General features: G+C 37.8%; 1 pseudogene; it reads left to right on the top strand.

The window, feature by feature from the left end:
- Window positions 1-23,286: 23,286 nt before the first annotated feature.
- LOC150096040 (U4 spliceosomal RNA) lies at window positions 23,287-23,408 on the top strand (annotated as a pseudogene).
- The last annotated feature ends 1,330 nt before the right edge of the window (window positions 23,409-24,738 follow it).

The raw sequence follows: 24,738 nt of genomic DNA, 5'->3' as shown, positions 1-24,738 counted from the left end.
ACATCCCCACACACTTCCATATTCAGACAGTATATTGGACAGTATATTGGAAGGGTACAATATCTGTTCTACTTATTATAACTCTTCCCAACCTTGCATTATCTACAAACAGTTGCATATCATCATATAAGCCCCTTCATATCACTTATATGCAAATTAACCAACAATGGCTTCTAAACCAAAACACCTAAGGTGCATCACTAGTGACTTTTGCCTTCTGAGAAAATCACCAGAAAAGAAAAGTCACTCTCCAGTCTCCAATCCAACGCACTAATCGACCATTCACCCTCATCTGTTTAAATTTAACTAGTAGCTTGTCATGTGGAAATCTGTCAAAGGCCTTTTCAAAATCTAAATATACTACTGTATGTGCATCCCTCTTGTCCATTGTATTTGTAACCTTGTTATAATAAGCAAGGTGGTTGCTAAAACGCGATCTTTCCTTAGAAAAACCATTCTGTCCATTAAAGAGAATTCTATTGCAGTTCATGTAATTCTGAATCCTTATTCTCACTAGCTTCTCCAACACCTTGACCACAACTCTAAACAAGCAGATAGGCTCGTCTATAAACTGAAGCCTTTGTCTTATGAAGCAGAACAATTTTGCCCTCTTTCCACTCCTTTGGAACTTGACCCATTCTAAGACTCATGTCTTAAAGGCTTTTTCCACACTGCTAGGATGCATTCCGAGCACCAGATCAGTGTCAGAAGGATATGAAGCCGCTGTAGCAGGACCTCTTCCAGCTTTGATTGCGTCGGCAGTGACTTAATCCACTCCAGGTGCCTTACCATTCCTTTATGATTATAATGCACTCTTCACTTTATTAGCCGTTGGTTTACCATTCCAGAAGCTTTATAACCACAACACCCACCCCATGGTCCACCACCTCAACCGCCAACTAGTCTTGATTATGCCTTCAATTTTCTTGAATTTTCGCAAATGAATTTTCTGCCAGAAAATTCATTCCTTAATGGTAAACCAACGGTTAATGATCATATTACTCTTCACTTCATCATCGAAGAATGGTTCTGGCAGGTCAATGGGTAGTGGACCCTGGGGTGGGTTGTGGTTATAAAGTTGCTGGAAGAATTCTTTCCACCTCTGAAGGCGTCCAACAGGGGAGCTCACAAAAGTGACATCTGCCTTCTTGATGTTGTCATTTATTGATATAGTTTTACCCCTCAGTCTCTTGAGGGCCTGATAGAGTCCAGTACTCATGCCAGGTGGAACATGAAGTAGGCTTCATGTTCCACCTGGAAGAAGCAGCATGACGTAGGCTTCATCTTCCATCGAACCTCTTTGTTCAGTTGCGGTATTGTTCGAGGTTGACATGCTTGACTCATTTCCGTTTATTCACCAGATCCAGGCATTCATTCAAAATCCATGTTTGTGTCATACTCTCGGATAGATGCTGATAACGACTTCTCTTCCACATCTACATCATTTGATAGTTTGAGTACTTCAAAAATGTTCGATAAGGTAATTTGAAATTCCTTCTTGCGCACTGGATCCTTAAGATATGCCCAGTCCTGTTTGCTAGTAGGGGGGGGAGAGGTCTTGTGATTTTCCCACTGTATCCGCAGTTTTACTTTGGCAGGAACGAGACAGTGACCAGAACCACATTCAGGCCCCCCATTGCACGGACATCCTTGAACGACGATCGGAATCGAGAACTGCTCAACGTGTAGTCCAAAATGGTTGAATCCTCACCAGCAACTTATAGACGTTCACGACATGTTGCAGCAAAGTTTGCTCCAACATGTTATTGACTGCATCCATCATGTATGGCTTGCCAAACAAGTCGTGTCTGCAATCCAGATCCAGACGCTGGATACTTTTGTCAGACAATATATAGATGTTCCAATTAGGACAGGTTACATGCTAAACTTTGGTCGTAATAAAAGTTGGTCATAATTTACAAAGCTGCAAATTATGACCAACTCAGATGAATACTGTGTTTCGTCCAGTTACTGAATAGGAAAGATATTAGCAATGTATGTGAATCTTTGAAAACGTTCTTAAATGAGGCAGTATCTGAATGTATCCATAGAGTTTGAAGAACAAATAGGGTAGGAGTGAAATGGATGTGAAACATTATTAAGTAAAAGATTCATAAGAGGAAGAAGATGTGAAAAGAATATCGTGGGAATAAATGGGATGAGTTATGAAATATATAATGTGCATGCCAGAAAAGTTCGGAGAATTGTGCAGAAAGCTGATGAAAAGAAATTGAGTATGGAGGCTGAAAGCAATTCAAAAGTTGTTTTTTTTATCATTATGCAACAAGTAAAAGAAATAATGAATGTAGAAGAATAATTTGCCTGAATGCAGATGGTATTCTTGTGTCAGAAGCTGATGTAATGAGTGTTCACGTTGGAAATCTCGTCACTTTGGAGTGACGAGATTTCCAACAGCATATTATATTAGTGGGGTTATTCTACAAGAAACTGATATGGCTAGGGATCTTGGCGTCGTGGTGGATAAGAATTTGAAGTTCAAACATCACATGGAAGAAATTGCAAATACAACTCAGAGGAAAATCGTGATGTTGAAACGAACTCTAGCATGTAAGGATAAAGAGGTCCTTTTTTCTCTTTACAAGGACTTGATAAGATCGCACCTGCACTACCGTGCGCAGATTTGATCTCCTGGAAGAGTAAAGAAGCTGTGACTGTGGAAAGTGTACAGATAGAGCTACAAAGATTATATTGCGATCATGGAATGTATAGTATGAGGACCAGATTGAGAATACTTGGACTACAGACTCTGGTTAACAGGAAAAAGAGGGGTGATATGATAAAGGACTGTAATCTTCTGAATAGGTGTTGTAAGGTGTAGTCTGATGAAAATTTTCGTTATTTGGAAGGTGGGAAAAGGAGACGAGGTATCCATGGTAGTTAAGTTTTTTTCTGGATAAGAAAGGGATAAGAGATCGACTTTTTCTCTCACGGAGCAGTGATAGAATGTAATAGTTTGTCTTTTGAAGTGGTGAGTACATCTAGTATGAATAAGTGTAAGAGTGGGTATGGCAGCTAGTTTGGGTGATGTATAGCCTCTATCGATAAGTCTTTGACTCCCTAGAAGTCCCATATAATAATAATAACATGTAAATACTCTGTAAGATAATAATATAATAAACGTATTAATACACACACACACACACACACACACACACACACACACACACACACACACACACACACACACACACACACATATATATATCAGTATTAACACGCTCATTATTATCACCTCACTGATTTATTCATATTCAAATTTTCTGTATAATTCCTCTACTCCTCACTGAGGAATAGCGAATACCTTTGAAAAATAAAAATCAGCTAACACATTTTATTCCTTTATAGGGAGTAGGCGAGGCCTTTAAACCCTATCTAGCTTTTGGAGACTGAGTGGGCAGTTCAATCTCCACCGGTAGCCAATCAGAGATAGCTTGCCCATGTCTATCACTAATTACAGCAGCCACCGATGAATAGGCTGGCAAACAAGTGCTGCCATCTCTATGTGGGCACTACGGTCGATTTTCTTGAGTTTACGGGAGGAAAAATCTGCCTGCTCGTGCCCGAGATCGACTAACTCGGGAACCGGTCGAAGAAAAGCTTAGAAAAAGTTCCTCCAGTCGGGAACTAGACTTGATTACTAATTAAATTAATTAAAAAAAAAAAAAAATCAGCTAACGCCTTTTTATTTCCGTAAACGGGAGTAGGCGAGGCCATTTTAGCCCTATCTAACTTTTTGGAGACTGAGTGGGCAGTTCAATCTCCACTGGTACCCAATCAGAGACAGATGGCCCAAGGCTATCACTAATTAAGCGGTACGCAGTGAAGAAAGACGGCTCAAATGTGCCGCCATCTCGTGGTCCCTAACCCTACCACAATATATTTAATGTCTGAAATAATGTGGGTTCTTCGGTCGATTTTCTTGAGTTTACAGGACGAATAACCCGAGTTTCCGGGAGGAAAAACCTGCTTGCCCGTGCCAGAGATCGACTAACTCGGGAACCGGTCGAAAAAAGGCTTAGAAAAATTTCCTCTAGTCGCCGACTAGACTCGAAACCAACCCTTTCTTCGTGCGGCCAAGCGCGGTGGTGTGCAAACGCCACATCCACTGAGCTACACAGGCTCTTTAAATTAATTAAATAAATTAAAAAATAAAATTTATATTATTGTACCGACCTCCTAAAATTATAGAAGATGAACATGGGAAAGAAAAAGCTAGATTCAGGCCAAATTGAGGTTGTAAGGATCAGATTTTCACTTACTAGAAATAGTTGAGAAATCCATGGGTAGATGACATTGAGCTGTACTTAAGTTTTATATATCTGGAAAACACATACAACAAGGTACCCAGAGGAAAGCTTTTCAAAACACTACAGTTATATTGGGGTAAATGGAATATTATATAGTCAATGCATGCTCTATATTTAAGTTGTAAGTCAGCAATTAGAACCGAAAGAAATACAGGAAGATGGTTTGTTATAAAACTAGAAGTAAGACAAAGATACACATTTTTTCCACTATTTTACATCTTCTATATGGATCATATTATGAAAGGAAGTAGCATAAACTTCATAAACGTAGAGCAAAATTTCATTAAACTTAATAAAAAGCCTTTTTCTGAAAAGATAAAATTAGCTCTTTGCTTTATGCAGATGATATTGTCCAGTGCAAGTCTCCAGGATGGATTCTGTAACTAAACTGCATAACAACTGTAACAAATTTTGCATGAAAATCAGCAATAAAAAGATCAAAACTATGAAAATAGTCAGGAAAAAATAGAAAACTTCAGCTGCATTCTGTATTGAGAGCTTATAGAACAAGTAAAACATTTCAGCTACTTAGGCTAAATGTTTAGTGAAGATGGCAAATTAAATCTGGAAATAGACAACAGAATAAGCAAAGCTGGTATGGTGGGTATCCAGTTGAATAAATTAATATGGAATAAGAGAGAAATTAGTCAAAACACAAAACTAGCGGTATACAAGACAGAATTCAAACCAATTTTAACTTATGGATCTGAGAGCTGGGTCAGAAGTAAAACATTTGACCAAAGACTAGGTTCTGGAGAAATGAGAATCCTGAGAAAGATTAGAGGACTGAACAAATGGCCTCGATGGCGGTATTGTATTAAAAATGAAGACATTAGGAAGGAACGTGACATTGCTTACACGCAAGAATGTGTGAGCAAGGCTAATCTAAGGTGGTGTGGCCACTTAAATAGAATGGGTGAAGAAAGGTTAGCAAAACAGGAGTTTGATGCCAAGTATGAAGGGGGGAAGACTACGATCTAGGTGGATTGATTCAGTCAGAAGCTCCTTAGAAGAACGGAATGTTAGATATGACAATATTGGTGTGTTGACAAATAACAAACGAATTTGGAGGAAAATTATTCAAAGGAGTTTACTTATCATCTAAGCTTAATCATGTAGTTCTGCCATGGTAACTTGAAGATTTTGAGGATAAATATCAAACACAAAAGAGACTCAAACTTCTGAAAGGGTCATACAGGATTTCAGTTGATGGAATTTTTCAATTTATAGAGGGTGGGGAAAGGACGCGAGGGCATCCTTGGAAGCTGAAAATGAAGACCGCCAAGAAGGGTATGAGGGTTAGATTTTTCTCTCAGAGGATGGTGCGTGATTGGAATGGATTGCCATTGGATGTTGTGAGTGCAAGCAGTGTGAATGAATTCAAGAACAAGTATGATAGCTAGTGTGTGTAGTATGTGGCCTCCCTCGATGAGTCTCTGACTCCCTAGAGGTCTCTCTTAATAATTTTTTTTTAAAATAATGATAACATTTTTATTGATTGCTAAAATATTTACACATACAATAAACATCTTGTGTGACATTGCACCTTATAATTTTACAGAGTTCAGAAGTGAGTGCTGCATTTTCTACATTGGATTTCAATTAAAATTTTTAATAATACTTTTTTGCCTTTATATTATGTATTTACAGCACATGTTCTTCTAATATTAACAATGAAGATTATAGAATTTTTGAATACAGAATAATTTTTTTTACAACGTATATTATTATAATATTCATAATGATGATTATTACAGATGTTTCTTTGAAATTTTACACTCTATATATACAATATCAATGGATATAATCACTCTATATTGCATACTTTTGTTACAGTTATTACATACATTACATACATTTGATTACACATGATACATTACTTACATTTGTTTACATATGATGCTTACATTACATACATTGGTTTAAATGTGATACGTACATTACATGCATTTGGTTACATATGATACATCTTGGATGAAAACTAATTTCTCCGCTTTCATCCTTAAAGCTTATATGTAAACTTATCTGAGGATGACACCAGTTGGTTATTATTTATTGGATTTTTTGCTGTGTTGGGAAGCAACAAAATCTATGATTAAGAAATTCGGGCGCGCGCGCACGCACCCCCCCCCCCCACAATAATAATAATATCTGAAAATTGATGTATGGACCTCCATTAGCTCTAATTGTTATTTATTATCATTGTTTTCTTATTAACATGTATGAATACATTAAATTCCGTATCATATTTTTATACACGAGTTTGAAGCAAGTTTAGCAGTAAACAACACATTTTGTAAGTAATGCGTCGTTTACTGCCATCTGGTGTAAGTATAGTGAATTATTTTATTATGTGGGTCTGAAGTTTTTGTCGAAATATTATTTGATGAAAATAGTATGAAACATCTAACATGTGTTCAATAAAAAAGACTTTTCTAATATCTTTCATGTTTAAGTTATTGGAAAATTATAAAACAGTGGAAGCAAATTAATGTCATTATTTGTTTTGCTTCTGTTACGCGTTAAATGATTTTCAGAATTTAAAAACATCAACATCGGCACTTAATTCCTTTCATTTCCTTTACTGGAATTACAGGAATTTTTATTGTGTAATGTTTGAATAAGTAAAATAAATAATAATACTAAGTTCGTGGTCTCGTCCCTGTGCAAGATATTAACTACGAAGTAACGGCAATCAAAATGCTAAGTGTCGAGGTAATTATCTGTGAATACCAAAATTGTTTTCAATCATGATGCAGGAAATAAATAAATTCTCTGTTATTGTTTTTATTCACCAGAAGGAGTATTTGTTACTCTTTTTAACTCAAAAGTTAGGCTTAAAAAAAAGATAAACGGCGTTTGTCTGGTCCAAATTAGAAAGTTTGATTTATTAAAAATATCTCAATTCATTTTCATAAATTAACGTATTTTGGATGAAGACCGGAAAGTTTTTAGTTTTTTGCTTCTAAACTGTTCAGTCTTAACATATCTTGGATAAGATTTCTCATGAAGTTTTCCATTTTATTTATGTATTCTGATTTATGTTTTGAATTATTAGGTGTGCATGCACGAATTTTGAAAGAGAAGAGCAACTAAATGTAGCCAAGCTTAATGTATATCAGTTCGATTCGTAATTTTTAACATTCTCACTAGATGGCAGCAATACTACTAGAATTTACTAAGTATGAATAAAAAACTTCGCAATAGTTTTGCTATCAGCGTGGTCGATTTATTTTAAGTGTTTGAAAAAACAGAATTCTAGTATGATGCGAAATTTATATATGGATTTGAAATAATACATCTCTACAACTATTGTTAAATGATAATTATCAGTCAACAGAGCAAAACGAAACTTTTATGAACTCCTTATGATCTGAATTATAAACTGATACGATAACAATAAGTGCCACTATTATTTATTTATTTATTTATATTTTACACATTCCGAAATAGACAAAATATGAAACTTTTTGCAACCCACTTCAGGTTTCCAATAAACGAGAAGGTGGTCTTTAGATTACATATTCATGTCAGGAATTAGTTGGCGAGCGGGGGGGGGGGTGTATTAACCACTCGACAGACCTGGGTAGCATAGGAGCTACAGCGCCAGCCAAAAGGGGAATAAAAATGAAAGATAAGGTTAAGGGTGTTAGATAAACAATAACAAATATGCTTATATTGAAAACGAAAGAGAAAAAAAATACTAAAATCTAAATAAATAAATAATCTAAGCACACACACACATGTGTGGTTTCACTTGTTTCATTGACTAGAATGAATATAGCATCAGATTTCGTTCTTGCGTTTACCAGGGTGGCAGAATATTATACATATCGTCAATAAATAATGCTAAGAAATGGACGATGTATCGGCGTTTCCGGACAAAGTTATAATTTATACGGATACGTGTACCATACTGTATAGGTCATGGAAAGATAACTTTACTCGGGGCTGATGGTAGGAAAGTGATAGAAAAAATAGTTGAGTTACTAAGTGATCACTTTGCAATGATGTATTATCCAGGTGGAGATTTTGCAGTTCCTGATGCGATTGAGAGATGAACTGGAGATGTTCGGCATATCAAAAAATATCAATATGAATACAGTAAAAATAAAATCATCCATTCCTTTAATTGTAATTAGAGGAATGGATTTACAATTTTTGGGCAGTACAATTAAATCCTTTAATTGTAATGTCCAAATATTTAAAGAGAAGGAGTAAACACGATAAACACTACTAACGCTCTACTACTGGCTCAAACTGCATATAAACAACAGTGGAACTGCGCGATGGACAGTGCCGCATTACGTTAATAGCTCGCATCTCACTATGACGTGCATATGCTTGCGCGCGTAGCAATATGACACTGTGGTAAACACAGTGCTGCTAGCGCCCTTCGCCCTCCTAAGTGTTACAAGATGGATTTTTATTATTTTTAATACAAAATAAGAGAATTGTATAGGATTGTTGATGATAAAATTAAATATTACAAGCAAATATAAATAAATTAATAAATATATTTATGTATCGAGAAAAATTGGGGCTGCTGCAGTTCCTCAGTGTCTATGCACGAGCTGCCACTGCTCAAGACAGAAGTAGCAAATTACAACTCAATTAATATCTCTGGAGTGGTATATAGTACTGGAAAAGTAGGTTAAAGATAAAATACAGGGATGGGTAGATAGGAATATCACACTCTATAGGGAGCAGCACTCCTTCAGCTTTGTAAAAGGCTGATCAGAAGGTGGTGCATGGTAGCGTGGAATCAAGGCAAATCAGGGAGATCAATAGATTGCCGAGGGTTCTTTACTAAAGCAACTACTTTTTAAGTTGTATATTAAGGACATAGAAGAGTTGATGGAATATTCAGTTGTTTGTAACGACACAAAACTAAGGAGGGCAATAATTTATAGAGGGGATGTATTTATCTGGCAGGATGAATATAAATAAATTAGCAGGTGGGTAAAGGACAATGGTTATCAATTTCATGTTGCAAAACGCAAGGTAATGCATTTCTAGATGACAATATTACATACTTTGTATCATATTGATATACTGGATTACAGGAAGCTGACGAGGCTAGGAATCTGGGGTGATGATAGATAGAAAGAGATATGAAGTTCAGAGACATATAGCAAAATAGCTTAAAGGATTACTTGGATGGTGAAGAACACACTGACAGGTAACGATAGAGAAATTATCATCCCTCTTTAGAAGGCTGATTCGGCCAATCTGCTATGGAGATTTGATCACCTGCATCTCTTGAAGATCAGAAAACTGGTGGTAAAAGATTCAGACAAGTCATTAAACTGGTGACAGGTCTGTGAATGCATCTTTCACGAATAGATTGAAGATGTGTGGGTTTCAGGTTTAGTTAACAGGAGGAGGAGGAGGAGAGGGGGACAGGACAGAAACTTATAAGTTACTAAAGCGATTCTATAGGATTGACACAAAAGAAACTTTTCAATATATGAGGAGTAGAGAGAGAGAGAGAAACGTCATACCAGGAAGTTGTGTAAGAGTGTAGTTAGTATGATGCGAGGACTAGATTCTTTGCTCGGAGAGTGATGAATAATGGTTAGTGTGGGTCTCCTGCAATGAGTCTTTTGATTACATGATTGAACCCTTTGTAGAAACGCGTGGGAGAATTAGGGGAAAGAAATAGAAAGCGAAGTGATATAATAAAAATAACATTTTCGATAACGTCTTTTATTCCCCAAAGGGAGTAGACAAGGCCATTTAGTCCTAACGTTTGAAGACCCGCTGGTCCTCATCCATAACTAAATACAGAATAGTTTCCCAAGACTATCAATGATTTTAACTGGCATCGAAGGAGAGTGCTGCTCCCCATCTTTCAGAAAACAATACAATACATAAAAGGACCGTGCTCTACGACTTCATATACTATATATGCAGGGGCAGCTCATGCATATGCGGAACTGCAGCACCACCAATTTTTCTCGATATATAAATATATTTATTAATATTTGCTTGTAATATTTAATTTTATCATCCACATTCCTGTACAATTCTCTTATTTTGTATAAAAAATAATAAAAATCCATCTTGTAACACTTAGGAGGGCGAAGGACGCTAGCAGCACTGTGTTTACCACAGTGTCATATTGCTACGCGCGCAAGCATATGCACGTCATAGTGAGATGCGAGCTATTAGCGTAGTGAGGCACTGTCCTTCGCACAGTTCCACTGTTGTTTATATGCAGTTTGCGCCAGTAGTAGAGTGTTCGCAGTGCTTATCGTGTTTACTCCATCTCTTTAAATATCTGGACATTACAATTAAAGGATTTGATTGTAATGTCCAAAAATTGTAAATCCAAATAAAATCCATCCAGATTTTATTTTTAAATAATTTTGAATTATACCAAACTCTATAATTTTATCGATAATAAACAATATTTTTTCATGTTTAATTTTTTTTTTTAATTTTTACCATAATTTTGATATTTTTTCCAAACACGTCTACACTGTACTTACAGTATGTATGTATGTATATTTCGAAAGTTGCAGCACCCCCACGATTTCAAGCCACGAGCGGCCACTGTATATATGTCATATTATCAATCTACCAGTTTTTGCTTCTCTGATGTTATTAATGGACACACTCTGACGATTTATGAAATTTGGACTTTATTATTATTATTTTCAAAGAACTTGAGGAATAATAATAATAAAAGGAAAGAGGTCTGAAAAATAAATAATAAACACGCTTCTTCTGATCCTCTTTCTCCACAGACACATCTACAGATAAAATCATTCAATCATTTAAGACCATATTTGGAATCTTGTTTTCCACGTTGCTCAAGGTCTTATAAGAAATTCAATCTAATCCAACTAAAATGCATTGGGTGGATAGAATGCTTCGTCTACAGCATGTCTATAAGATGCACAAACACATTTTCACTAAATTTGGAAAGTTGTCGTGTTTTACGTTATTTATTGTATACTGAGAATTTCGGCTCACTCGAAAAGAATTGAAATAGAGAATTTTTACGCACATTTCTATAGATGGCATTGTTTAATGGATTCCGACTAAACCTGAAACGTAGTAGAACATAAGTAAAAACAAAAAACGTAAGTTATGCTATTTCTTTTTGAAGTACTATTGCCACCAATAGGCGATGAATTAATTAAAATAAATTATATTTGTACCCAATCCAGATGGCATGATAAATTCAATACAGATCACGACATCAAATTCGTTCAAATCTGTGTAGAGATTTTCTAGTAATAGCAATTGCGTAAAGAATGTAAGCGATAGCTTTATATTGCATTGCTTCAGAATTGTAAAGTCCTTATAGTCCTTATAAGGACTGGCTTAAAGGGGCGAAGCAAGAATGCTTTTCATATTCCCCGTTATCTGTAGCGGACAGTGTAGGGATAAGGTGTTATTGAGCAATTAAAGCTCTGATCATGGCAGGAGGGTAACAGCAATAACCGAGCCTCAGTTAGAACTTCATTGGCTACAGCATTGCCATCCATTACCCTCCAAGGGTATTGGATTGAATGAATCAATCACCGCATCTCACGGTCGATTGTTCATTCTTTCCCCAATTTCATCTGACGAATTGTAAAGTCCTTATAAGGACTGGCTTAAAGGAGCGAAGCAAGAATGCTTTTCATATTCCCCATTATCTGTAGAGGACAGTGTAGGGATAAGGTTATTGCGCTATTAAAGCTCTGATCATGGCAGCAATAAGGGTAACAGCAATAGCCTAGCCTCAGTTAGAGCTTCATTGGCTACAGCATTGCTATCCATTACCCAAGGCTATTGGCCTTCTTCCCGAATTGTAAAGTCCTTATAAGGACTGGCTTAAAGGGGCGAAGCAAGGATGCTTTTCATATTCCCCGTTATCTGTAGAGGACAGTGTAGGGATAAGGTGTTATTGAGCAATTAAAGCTCTGATCATGGCAGGAGGGTAACAGCAATAGCCGAGCCTCAGTTAGAACTTCATTGGCTACAGCATTGCCATCCATTACCCTCCAAGAGTATTGGATTGAACGAATCAATCACCGACTATGTAAGTAAAGGTGAAATCTCAAAAATACGGACGATCTCTAGGCCACTCCATAGTGGGCGAAAGACCGTCCTAATCTCAGCGTTGGTTCCACTCAGTGACGGGCTCCCCGACCACTGAGCAGAACCGCTCATATTCCGAGGAAAATAATTCACCGACAAAGCCCCTCAGCGGGCCGTGCCGGAGAACACCCTCCCCGGAGACTCAAAGTGCTCCCTTAAGGCAAAAACCCTAAGAGAGCGAACTCAAAAGCTCATCGCCCAAGGGGGTAACAGCAACAGCCGAACCTCAGTTAAACTTCATTGGTACAGCATTGCATTGTTGCCATCCGTTACCCCCAAGGGCATTAATGAACCAATCGACCATGTAAGTAAAGGTTCAATCTCAAAAATATCGGACGATCTCTAGGCCACTCATTCGTGGGCGAAAGACCGTCCAAATCTCAGCGTTGGTTCTACTCAGTGAAACTCGATTACCGAGCAGAACCGCTCAAATTCCGAGGAAAATAATTCACCGACAAAGCCCCTCAGCGGGCCGTGCCGGAGAACACCTTCCCCGGAGACTCAAAGTGCTCCCTTAAGGCAAAAACCTTAAGAGAGCGAACTCAAAAACTCATCGCCCAAGTGGGTAAGAGCAACAGCCGAACCTCAGTTAAACTTCATTGGTACAGCTTTGCGTTGCTATCCATCACCCCCAAGGGCATTAATGAACCAATCGACTATGTAAGTAAAGGTTCAATCTCAAAAATATCGGACGATCTCTAGGCCACTCATTCGTGGGCGAAAGACCGTCCAAATCTCCGCGTTGGTTCTACTCAGTGAAACTCGAGTACCGAGCAGAACCGCTCATATTCCGAGGAAAATATAATAATTCACCGACTAAGCCCCTCAGCGGGCCGTGCCGGAGAAAACCTTCCCCGGAGACTCAAAGTGCTCCCTTAAGGCAAAAACCTTAAGAGAGCGAACTCAAAAACTCATCACCCAAGGGGGTAAGAGCAACAGCCGAACCTCAGTTAAACTTCATTGGTACAGCTTTGCGTTGCTATCCATCACCCCCAAGGGCATTAATGAACCAATCGACCATGTAAGTATAAGTAAAGGTTCAATCTCAAAAATATCGGACGATCTCTAGGCCACTCATTCGTGGGCGAAAGACCGTCCAAATCTCAGCGTTGGTTCTACTCAGTGAAACTCGATTACCGAGCAGAACTGCTCAAATTCCGAGGAAAATAATTCACCGACAAAGCCCCTCAGCGGGCCGTGCCGGAGAACACCTTCCCCGGAGACTCAAAGTGCTCCCTTAAGGCAAAAACCTTAAGAGAGCGAACTCAAAAACTCATCACCCAAGGGGGTAAGAGCAACAGCCGAACCTCAGTTAAACTTCATTGGTACAGCTTTGCGTTGCTATCCATCACCCCCAAGGGCATTAATGAACCAATCGACCGACTATGTAAGTAAAGGTGAAATCTCAAAAATACGGACGATCTCTAGGCCACTCCATAGTGGGCGAAAGACCGTCCTAATCTCAGCGTTGGTTCCACTCAGTGACGGGCTCCCCGACCACTGAGCAGAACCGCTCAAATTCCGAGGAAAATAATTCACCGACAAAGCCCCTCAGCGGGCCGTGCCGGAGAACACCTTCCCCGGAGACTCAAAGTGCTCCCTTAAGGCAAAAACCCTAAGAGAGCGAACTCAAAAACTCATCGCCCAAGTGGGTAAGAGCAACAGCCGAACCTCAGTTAAACTTCATTGGTACAGCTTTGCGTTGCTATCCATCACCCCCAAGGGCATTAATGAACCAATCGACTATCTAAGTAAAGGTTCAATCTCAAAAATATGGACGATCTCTAGGCCACTCATTCGTGGGCGAAAGACCGTCCAAATCTCAGCGTTGGTTCTACTCAATGAAACTCGATTACCGAGCAGAACCGCTCAAATTCCGAGGAAAATAATTCACCGACAAAGCCCCTCAGCGGGCCGTGCCGGAGAACACCTTCCCCGGAGACTCAAAGTGCTCCCTTAAGGTAAAAACCTTAAGAGAGCGGACTCAAAAACTCCTCGCCCAAAGGGGTAGCTGCAACAGCCGAACCTCAGTTAAACTTCATTGGTACAGCTTCGCGTTGCTATCCATCACCCCCAAGGGCATTAATGAACCAGTCGACTATGTAAGTAAAGGTTCGATCTCAAAAATATCGGACGATCTCTAGGCCACTCATTCGTGGGCGAAAGACCGTCCAAATCTCAGCGTTGGTTCTACTCAGTGAAACTCGATTACCGAGCAGAACCGCTCAAATTCCGAGGAAAATAATTCACCGACAAAGCCCCTCAGCGGGCCGTGCCGGAGAACACTCTCCCCGGAGACTCAAAGTGCTCCCTTAAGGCAAAAACCCTAAGAGAGCGAACTCAAAAACTCGTCGCCCAAGGGGATAAGAGCAACAGCCGAACCTCAGTTAAACTTCATTGGTACAGCTTTGCGTTGCTATCCATCACCCCCAAGGGCATTAATGAACCAATCGACCGCATCTCACGGTCGATTGTTCATCATATTCGAATTGTAAAGTTCTTAAAGTTCTTAAAAGAACTGGGCGATGGACTGAGTCCTTGACTCTTTATCCCGTCATCTGAATGAAGATAATCTGTGTGGATGTAGTGTTGAGCTAAAAAGCTCTAGTCATGGCTAGGTAACGGCAATAGCCGAACCTCAGTTAAAACTTCATTGGTTACAGCATTGCCATTTGTTACCCTGGAAGTCCTAAAAAGTCCGAATTGTAAAGTAATTTGTAAATTTATAATTTGTAATTTTTAGATAAAGAATAATTGAAGGTGTATAGATATTTATAAGATTTTAGAAAATATTTTTATCTATTTTAAAATCTTCAATTTTATCTCATAAGGATATATTAATTATCTTCTTTTTCTATAGGAGAATTTAATATATCATTCCCATACCACGTGGTGCCAAACCTATAACACAATAGTGGAACGAACATGATGTGTTTTGTCGACGGACACTTGTTTTGCAGAGCAAATTCTGGAGTTACGAGATGAGGGGGGAGGAGGAGGAGGGGAAGCTGACTCCTCCATCTGAGACAGACTAATTCAACTTCTCTTCAAAAACAATATTCTTCACGTCTTTCTTGATATGAGCTCAAGGATTAGTATCGAAATGTGTCTGGACGTGATATTTTGATTTCACAACTAAAATAAACTGAAAATGAGAAATCATGAAAAGATAAAGTAGAAAGAGAGAAGGATGGATTGAGAGAGAAAGAAAAGGAAAGGTTATAATGAATAAGGAAAGTAGAAACTAAAAGTAAAGGGAAATAAAATTGCTTTTGGTAAAAATCGCTTTTTCTTAAAAAAAAAAAAAAAAAAAAAGGCTGCGAGTTCGAATCCCGTTAAGAAGACGTAGTTTATAGGGTTTATCTTTAATAACAAAAAAAGTAATAATAAGAAACTAGAAGGAAAGAAGAGAAAAGAAAATAGAGACTGGAAGGCATAAAATTAGACCGAAAAGTAATGAGGGAAAAAGTAACAGACAGCAGGGGGAGGGGAGAGAAAGAGAAACCTAGAATACAATGTAATTATGTTCATCACGTTTCTTCACACCCCTAAAGGTCTGCCAAAAGGGATGTTCTGGCAGCTCACACATAAAACAGAATCCAATCAGACGGCTCCTAATTTTCACACGGGGGTCGTGAACTTTTGGTCACTGCTCCCGTCTTATTTGATGCAAGAAGGAGCCAATATCGCCAGCATAGTAAAAGATGAGCGCAACTCTCATCACGCCGGAAACAGTACCGTACTGCTCACGGACGCGAAACGCAATGCGGTGGTCATCCAAAATGACCTTTACTATCGGCGTCGATCAACCATAACCAGTTATTTGAAGTAGCCACCGGTCCCCCGCAACCTCGGAAGTCTGCGAAGAGTCATTAATCCCATGTTTAACGTTCCCCCCCCCCAAAAAAAAAAAGAGTCACCTGTATTGCCCGACGCCCTCGCCGTATCTTCTACAGAGGAGCACAAACCCGTAATTTGCTTCACACTTCGACGTCTCGAATATCCAGAGAACCTCCCTCGCCACATCTGAGGGACTAGAGTTCGTGCGTCGGTCCAACCCCAGTGTAACTACGCCCTCAGCTCATTTGCAGTAATTATGAGTTAGAAGGTACGTGGCTGAGACCGCACAAAGACAGGCTGGGTCACCGCGAGGTATCTCCCCTATTATAACCAGAAGTGGGCAGCATCTTGGAACGTGGGAGCTTCCCATGGCAGTATCACCTCCGATGGATGCAAGTACCAATGCACATTACTGACCAACACGAGGCCTAGTACAGCTTTCTCTTTGACCATGTATAAGAATTGTAGGTTTTCCTGCATCATTCACTAGATGGCACGCGTGTGTTGTTTGAAGATATATACGTATATTTCGTTTTACAGTTTTACTTTTTTTTTTTTTTTTTATATCACTTCACCTACTTCATTTGCAGCAAAGTAGGTAGGAGTCTCTGACTAATAGCTCAATAAATATCGGAAATAAAAGTTCCTTGTTGATTTTAAAATTTTCTTTTCCCCTATTTAAGTCAAGTATAAATAATGTTATACCTTCTGCTCATCTCCTAATACTTTATAATTCTTCGATCCGATCAAACTTGGAATACGGTTGGCATTTGGGTTAGGTGAGGCACTAAAAACCTCCATAAGAAGTCGATGACATATAGAAGTAAGCAATCCACTTAATAGGTTAGTCCTCTCTCATAGACACGATTCAGTCATTTTTCTATAGGCGCTCTGTTTCTTTATGCCTTTTCTATAGGGACTTTCATGGACACTGCTTTTTTTTTTTTACCATTTCTCAATTTGCTTTTAATCGCGTAAAAACTAGAGCAGCAACTTAAATAGATTAAAAATATTTTAAAGGCTAAACAATGTATTTCTATGCATTTACACTTCTTTTTTTTTAAAGTTAACCAGTCCCAGCATGCGGCTGACCAACTCACCTTAAGGTGAAAAGCCCTTCTAAGGATTTCTCCTGTCTTAGATGAGTTTCGAACTCAGATCTTATCAACCGAATGGATAAATAATGTCGCGACTTCCTTATGACTTTGCTACCGAAAGAAGAGAGAGAGAGAGAGAGAGAGAGAGAGAGGGGGGGGGGGCTTGGTGTGAAGCAATGTGACAGAGGGAGTTCGGAAGCCCGAAATGAAGTGTGCGACATCATTTTAAAATAATCCGTAATCTATAACTTGTTATGAAATTACAGGAAAAATATTGTTAATGATCAAAATGGACTTGAGATTTTATTTTAGCTATCACATCATATGATATAAAATCCTTATTGATACTTCGTGTCGATAATCAGGGAAAGTAGCTTCTGTCTTGAGGGACTGACCTTAGAAGTCCACTGTAAACCCTTGTTTATTATGGATAGAAGTATTCCTTTTCTCATTTTAAAACTTTTGCAGTATATTTACCTTTGCTTAAAATACTTCCCCTTGTGAATAAATAAATTAATTAAATTAAGAGGCCTGTGTAACTCAGTGGAAGTGGGGCTCACATCTTCTGCGCTAGGCCGCTCAAAGATAGACTTATAGCTCGAGTCTAGTCGCCGACTGGAAGAATTTTATCTAAGCCTTTTTTGACCGGTTTCAGAGTTAGTCGATCTTTGGCACGGGCAAGCGGGTTTTTCTCCACGAAACTCCGGTTTTTCATCACGTAAATTCAAGAAAATCGACCGCAGAACCCACACTGATTCAGACAGTAACACATTCTGTTAGGGTTAGTTACCAAGAGATGGCAGCACTTGCTTGATGGTCTCTTCATCGGTGACGGATTATAATTAGTGATAGTCACGGGCCAGCTATCTCTGATTGGCTACCGGTGGAGATCTAACTGTCCACTCAGTATCCAAAAGCTAGATAGGGTTAAAAGGTCTCACCTACTCCCTATAAGGGAATAAAATGACGTTAGCTTATTATTATTAAATAAAAAAAATAAGGAAATCCTCTAGCGCCTTTTATTCCAAAAGGAAGTTGGCAGAACTCTTTTAGCCCTAACTATAAAATTAGTCAGTCTTTACCCTTACCAAACACCAGTAAGTATGACTATGGATGATTTTAGAGGCATTGGGGATAGGGTACAGGAGACAATTGCGGCCATCTTGAGATCCAAACATTAATACTGTTGTTGTTGTTATTATTCAAAATAGTGAGTTATGGGGTTAAAAACCCTAGTTTCAAGGAACAAAATCATTGCCAGCAAAAGATCGACTATGAAACTGGCTGAAAGAAGACCTAAAAAAATTTCGTCCAGTATGAATAAGATAGAATCGAACATCTATAATGATGTCGAAGTTTCTTGAGCATTATGCTCAAGAAACTTCGGCATAAAAGTCCACAGGTACTTAAATATTTTTATATGCTAGTTAAGAATATGTATTTGTGTGTTGTATGTTTCATTCTTTTGACTATATGTTCATATTATTATTATTATTATTATTATTAATTTAACACAATACTGTGAATATTTTTATTTTTAAAGATTATATTACATAAAGGTAAATAATTCAACTAAAATTCTCTCAGAGTGTAAATCTAATCGAACTCTCTCTCTCTCTCTCTCTCTCTCTCTCTCTCTCTCTCTCACACACACACACACACGCTCATTGTTCAATTCATTTTTAATGGATGCTCCTGAAGGACTACACTCCATTGATTATCGACTATACTTGAAAGTTTTTCTTTCAGTTAACACAAATTTTTTTTAACTTATCAGTTAACTGTTATCTAATTTTTAAGAAAGAAAATTGTTAAATATATTTAAGGATTTACTTATAAGAAAAAAGGCTAAAAGTAACTCACACACCAACATCCATCTTGCACGTTAATAGAAAAACTTCCGTTAATACGGAATGCAACTTCACACACACACACCAAATGGTATTACGCAATATCCGAAGTTCTTCTACAAAATCTGAAACTCCATGCAGATTTGCAACAGATCTTACGAAGAATTTTAGAAAAATATTTGAATATTCTACAGAACGCCCAAAAGCTCTCTGTTGTGGCATCATTTTGCTGCCTGCTTGCTCGAGTGGTTTGCATCTTCCTTTTTCAACCAACATTCGGTGGATTCAAATTTCATTACGGGGTTGGATGTGTGTGAATGTCATAGAAGCGTTAGATGATTTTCATTTTCCGATTTGAAACCGCCACAACGATGCTTATTAAATGACCGAAGTAGCTTGAAAAGTTTGATCTCTTGCCTGGACATTTAGTCTGGGAGTTAGAGGATAAATAGGAAAACTTGGGTTCCAAATAAAACCGTCCATAAAGCATTAATAAGTTTAGCGTCGAGCAACTCAGGGGAGACGTAGGAGGGTTCGGTTCCCCTCCTGTGGTAAACACATTACAGCAATAGATGCTATACAAAAAATAAAATTGAATAAATAAAAAAAAAAACCGTAAGAAACTTCTTCAAATTAAGAGACATATAAAGATATCCTTGGTTCAAATTACACATTTCATGAATGTTTATTGTTTCATGGGGTTGTTCTAAAAGAAGAATCAAACGGAAATCATTCTTGGTGCTTCGGTCATTTAATAAGCATCTCTCTCTCTCTCTCTCTCTCTCTCTCTCTTAGTGTTGCATGGAGCGAGATCCTGTTGGAAGATGAATTCTTTGTCTTCCTGCATCTGTGGGATCACTCTTTTCTCCAAGGTTTTTATGTATTGGTCACTTTTGATCAACAAGTGATCCTGGACCGTCATGTGTAAAACAACCCCAGAACATCTTTTTTAGTCGGGTGTTTAGGAGCTTGTTGAAGGTGGGCAGGAGAAGTCTTCTCAGACGCTGAATTGCGAACATAGGCTACCTGCTCATCTGAGAATATGACCTTCTTCCACTTCTCAACTACTGGAGCTTCTTTTTCTGCAAAGCCGTGGTCAACAATTGTTTCTTTTTTGATCTGTGGGCAATCCTCTCTGCTTCCAGCAATCTTCGATGGACTGTCATGTCGAAAACATTAATCTCACAAGCTGCCAAGTCTATATACAGCAGACAATCTTGGATTCATTTTGCTTTTCCTAACTAATAAACAATCTTGAGTTAGTATACTTTCCTTTTTTTTTGCCCATTTTCCTTTTCTGTCAGTAGAGAAAGGTAGTTGTCTCCCTAAACCTCTTTAAATCGCATTAACAGTACTCAAACCAACACCAGACTCATTGAACGCTTTCTTGGAGATCTATTCATTTTATATCTACACAAAATAAATAAACTACCGCGAATGTCAACTTGTTTACGCTATTAAGAACGCACAACCTTATTGATAAACTCGTAGGGACAGTTAAAACACGCTGCAATCAACCAAAATAGCGAACTAAAACCGAAACCAAAAACTAGACGAAAATTCGGCTTGTTCTGATTCATTTGTTCGCTAGTGTACGTAATATTGATGGCGTATTTGCTCTATTTCAATGCGATGCAAATTCTAGTCACGCGAAATCTTCAAGCCACTTTCAAAAAACCTAAATAACTGGCGAACCTAAAATAAATTAAATTAAAAAGTGACGTGTAATTCACATAATACACAAGATCTAAAAGGACTGGGAGATGGACTGAGTCCTTGACTCTTTACCCCTTAAACTGAATGAAGAAAATGTGTGTGGATGGGGTGTTATGTTATTGAACTAAAAGCTCTAATTCATGGCTGGGTAACGGCAATAGCCGAGCTTCAGTTAAAACTTCATTGGCTATAAGCATTGCCATCCGTTATTTCTAGAAGTCCTAAAAAGGACTGCTTATCCTCTTCCCGCACTTCCCTCAAGTTCACACAATACACAACCATCTCTGTTAAATTTATTATAATATTATGATACAAAATATTTTAAGGTGTATTGTTATTTGGAATTTTTATAAAGTGTTTAAAATATTTAAGTACGTAATATATTTTTGCGTATAAGTAAAATATAAGTTTTACAATAAAATATAAGTAATTTGATTATTTTCAGAAGAAACAGAATGATGAAATTTGTAAAAAGAAATGTCACTTTAAAATAATCAAATTTATCATAAACAAAGGAATCTTTGAATGAAAGTTTTGCCCGTACGAATACATCGTGCAATTGAATCTAATCATATCTCTGACATGTCTCCCTTGAACCCACGTTGCTACAGTCAAAAATACATACTCAATTCCCTAATTAGGAGGGCTCAACCGCCCCCGTTTCTCTTCACCGTCCCTTAGGACGGTGAAGAGAAACGGGGGCGGGCACACGAATAAAAAAAGCTTACATTTCGTTGAAGTAACTGATTTGAGATCATCCATGATATAAGTATACTACAGTTACTGCTTTCTGATAACCGAGAAATCTAAGCAGAATCCACGTGACACACGTATCCATCACGTGACACAAATCCACAAGATGTTGCGTCAATCAGGAAGCCTTTAAACACCAATAACATCAACAACGATAACACCGCTGTCAAATACAAAATAATAATAATAAACACTTTACACAATGCAACATTGAAAGATAATCCAACCTTTCAGATTCAGTGAAACCAACCTTTTGCCGCTTTGGAACAACGGCCAAACTAGCTATTACCAATTCTCACGAAGAGAACCAATCACACCATTAATAAAAAACAACGGTAGAAACATGGCTACTCAGAACGAAATACCTCTGGCCTTCGGCCCTCGAGAACTAACCTGACCTTTTAAAGTCCGTGAAACTTACATCTCATGATAAACAAATTCGATATGCAAACGTTATAAAAAAGAAAAAACAACAACCAATCAAAAAACATATTCATAAAACATTAAAAAAAAAACACACCTAAAATCGTATTCACATAATAAATTAACATACCGCCATATTCGCTGTTACATAAAACTGGCAAACTACGATAGCGAATAACATAAGTAATACAACAATCACTGAAAAAAAAAAAACTACGTAAAAAATAGAAATAAAACATCGCGTTCGTGCACAGCATTTTTGTTCGTACCATTCTAAAAATCAAAAACAACCTCCGTCAACATAATGATAACAAATCAGAGGCGTCATTTCCGGTGATATCATTCATTGGACTATTACGGTGATCACGTGATTTCATTAAACGCCAAGCGATTGGAAAGCAGATTTCTGGTTGAAATGTAACAATTGTTCTTACAGTTGACATTATGAAATTTGTGCATGGTTAAGTAGTTTTTGATACTTTCCTTGCTTTGGAAAGAATACTGTGTTCAAATTTGTCTGTAATTGAGGAAATTTTACCAGGCAGTTTTCCGGGAAAGTAATCATAGACACAAATTCTTTTTTTTTTTTTTCTTCTTTTTTTTTCTTGGTAACTTAGATTGTTTTCCTCATAATCCAGGCAAAATATGAAGTAAATAAAAATAATAGATATAACAAACTAGAGATGCGATTAACCAGTATAATCAATTGCCACAAGTTCGTGAAAGTCAGTGAATTTCTTAATAAGTACTTAACGCGTTTTGCAATATATTTTATACATCTATTTCGAAAGACGTGAGTTCTTTAAATGCATCTGGTGCTTTCTAAAAAAAGAGAAAAAAAAGATCCCACATCGCATTTAAAGAATAGGTATAGTTCATAATTGTTATATACAGTTAGTTTATAAAGAAATTCACTGATTTGATTCTTAGATGCCTTGTGAATATAGTTATTTCTTTATATATTTATATGTTTTCTTTATTTTTTATGAACAAAAATTTAAGAAAACAAAAAGAAATAAAACTATTCAAAAAATTTTATAAGTAATTATTCTAATCTTTCTAGTTTGAGATAAACAAATCAAAAAATTTACTACACCTTATTTTATATATAAAATAAATCATATTAATATGTTGCTTTAAAAAATGTCTCAGATTGATCCTGGGCGCCCCGTGGTTCATCCGAACTGGCTTGGGCAATGCTGTAGCCAATGAAGTTCTAACTGAGGCTCGGCTATTGCTAAAATAATATGAGTTCGCTCTCTTAAGGTTTTGCCTTAAGGGAGCAATTTGAGTTTCCGGGGAAAGTGTTTTCCGGCCCGGTGAGGGGCTTTGTCGGTGAATGCTTTTCTTCAGAATATGAGCGGTTCTGCTCGGTGGTGGGTGGAAGGCCATCACTGAGTGGAGCCAACGCTGAGATGGACAGTCTTTCGCCCACTATTGAGTGGTCTAGGGATCGTCCGAATTTTTAGAGACGGCTTTACTTATTCATAAGGTCGAAATCGGTGCGGGTGAGACTTGGGTTCTGAGAGGGCTCTGTTTGGGAACAGGTTTTTGCCTGTCTCTGAGTGGGGGCCACCGCTGAGATTATTGCCCTGCTTGGTGGTGGGGTGAGCCTGCCGCTGGGTAGAGCCAATGCTGAGAAGTTCTTCTCGGTGACGGGGTGAGCCTGTCATCGTTGTTCCACTCGATGACAGGCTCACCGCTGAGTTGGGCGATCTTTCGGGATCGTCTTATTTTTAGAGCCCGCTTCACCCTATACATAAGGTTTATACCCTTGGAGTGTAATGGATGGCAATGATGTAGTCAATGTAGTTCTAACTGAGGCTCGGCTATTGCTGTTACTCTCCCACCATGATCAGAGCTTTAATAGCTCAATAACACCTTATCCCTACACTGTCCTCTACAGATAACGGGGAAGATGGAAAGTATTCTTGCTTCGCCCATTTAAGCCAGTCCTTATAAGGACTATAAGGACGCAAGATATAAGAGGGGTAAGTTGTTATTTTCTGTTATAACTTTAGGTTCTGAGACAAGTGTTTGGAGAACTATCCTAAATTAAATTAAAATATCCCCAAAAATCTTCACATAAATGTTCATATTTTGATAAAATGCGTGAGGTATTTTAATCATGGGTTACCTCTGCATATACTACGCTAGTGTGGTGCATATATATATATATATATATATATATATATATATATATATATATATATATATATGTTAAAATACTTTCTACATATATATATATATATATATATAGAGGCGACTCATAGCAAAGGTGGGTCAAGCTCCTAGCGCGCTTGTAAACTTTTAGATAACACACACTGATGTGCTTTTTTGCATAATAATAATAATAATAATGATCTGAGTCGCTGAAAATCACACTCGAAGAACTAACTATACGGTCTATACTGGAGTATATGGCCTTATACGGAGATGGATGAGTTTCTTCTACTGGAAACTGGGGTTTTTTCATTCAACAAAATATACAAAATAGTCAGAAAAGTACACCTAATTAATACACACAGAACAGCGGCCGTAGCTTCTTCGGTGCAATTCAAGACAGCTTAATCCCAATGCAGTTCTGTAAAACATCCTAATCCCTCCAAGAGTATTTCCTGACAAGGACCATCT

This window comes from Typopeltis vanoorti, chromosome 19 (genome assembly GCF_054136105.1).
Source record: "Typopeltis vanoorti isolate ZY-2024b chromosome 19, IOZ_Tvanoo_1.0, whole genome shotgun sequence".
Classification (NCBI taxonomy): Eukaryota; Metazoa; Arthropoda; class Arachnida; order Uropygi; family Thelyphonidae; genus Typopeltis; species Typopeltis vanoorti.
This window is presented reverse-complemented; position numbering and strand designations above follow the sequence as displayed.